The sequence below is a fragment of the Protomyctophum parallelum genome (genome assembly GCF_964188405.1).
Source record: "Protomyctophum parallelum genome assembly, chromosome: 9".
NCBI lineage: Eukaryota > Metazoa > Chordata > Actinopteri > Myctophiformes > Myctophidae > Protomyctophum > Protomyctophum parallelum.
The window spans coordinates 44,786,463-44,788,444 of NC_139706.1; positions in this window are offsets into that span (position 1 = coordinate 44,786,463).

A 1,982-nucleotide genomic window follows, 5' to 3' on the forward strand; every position below is an offset into this window, starting at 1 on the left:
CCTACTGTACCTTGACTTTGATTTGCTCCCTGAATTGTCGTGCCAGTTGGGACGTCTCCTCCGAGCCCAGACAATGCCCCACTGACTGCTGTCCATGTGTCTGTCTGGGCCTGTCTAGGACACACAGGCAGACGGACAGACGCAGTAAGATGGCTCCGCTGTGCTGTCGTCCGGTCGGCATGTCACCGCCGTCTCACATCTTGTTCTGTCTGTGCATTTGTATCCGTCCTGGCAATTAATGGGTTCCAAATTCCAATGTGTTTATTGTTGTTATAATATTTGTGTTGTTATTATCCACGGTCTGCTTACTACGGTGGAACAAGACATGCTTACAAATTGCTTTTTAAATTTATTTCTTATAATTGATTAAGTCATTGATTGAACTCATTGATTGCAGCCCTAATCTTAATCATCCTAAACCCAGCCTGCTTTAGTATAGGCACTGAGTGCTTTGGGTGGCTGCTAGTAGGACACTGGTTTTATGGGGTGGCTCCCAGTGGCTGCTAGTAAGACACTGGTTTTTACGGGGTGGCTCCCAGTGGCTGCTAGTAGGACACTGGTTTTACGGGGTGGCTCCCAGTGGCTGCTAGTAGGACACTGGTTTTACGGGGTGGCTCCCAGTGGCTGCTAGTAAGACACTGGTTTTACGGGGTGGCTCCTCCAGTGGCTGCTAGTAGGACACTGGTTTTACGGGGTGGCTCCCAGTGGCTGCTAGTAAGACACTGGTTTTACGGGGTGGCTCCCAGTGGCTGCTAGTAGGACACTGGTTTTACGGGGTGGCTCCCAGTGGCTGCTAGTAGGACACTGGTTTTACAGGGTGGCTCCCAGTGGCTGCTAGTAGGACACTGGTTTTACGGGGTGGCTCCCAGTGGCTGCTAGTAGGACACTGGTTTTATGGGGTGGCTCCCAGTGGCTGCTAGTAGGACACTGGTTTCACTGGGGGCAGCTGTTCTGGTGTTCAGCCGACAATCGTTGAATATATCAAAGGTTAAAAAAGGAACCCTTTCCAAAAATGTGAATAATCCCAGTTACACAGCGACTCCCAGATGGCCTCCTGGTATGTGTTCCACCTGTGTCCATCCAATGTGTTCCTTCATCAATGTCACACTAATGAACATACCAACCGTTATCCCACGAGCCTGTTGGAAGAAACGTTGATGACATTAACCCATTAAGACCTGAGGCCGATTCATTCTACAAATGCCTAATCTTTTCTATCTTTCTATCTCTAGCCTATACTTCCACTTTCCTGAAAACTACAGTACACACCACTGCCTCCTGTAAACCAGTGGTGTGACAATACTGCTGATTCAGATTATTGTAAAATATAAATACCTTGTGCTTGCGGTCTCTGTTCTTCACTCCAGTACCTGATCTGTGCCTGCAGGCCACGGACGTTCCTCAAAATGTGGGGAAATGTTCCTCCAATGCCAAAACTGGAACAAAAGAAAAATAAATTCTATATCTTGTGTTCCGATCAGTGTGGGAGGATGATGCAACAGTGCAGGAGGAAAAAATACATATGTCTGAATGAGAATACCAAACGCGTGCGTCTCTCTCTCTGTCTCTCTCTCTCTCTCTCTCTCTCTCTCTCTCTCTCTGGCATTCTCTTTTTTGCATTTTGTTACATAAGCAACAGTACAACAACCCCACAATGGTGACACACACACACACACACACACACACACACACACACACACACACACACACACACCATCATGGCCCTGCATCACAACACGTTGTGAGCTTTTAGATCGGCTATTTTTGGATAACTAAGGTAATCAAGGCTTGAGTGGTTAACGTATGTTTTGGTAATAATCTAAATGTGCAAAGCAAGTTTTCAAATAATTGTAGTGGAGAAATGTGCCTCTGAGATGCGGAGTCGAAGTATGAGGAAAGTATGAAAAAATGTAATTACACAAGTAAAATAAAAGTACCTGGAATAAGTACCTAGTACTTAGAGACCTGCACTGGGCTCCCCG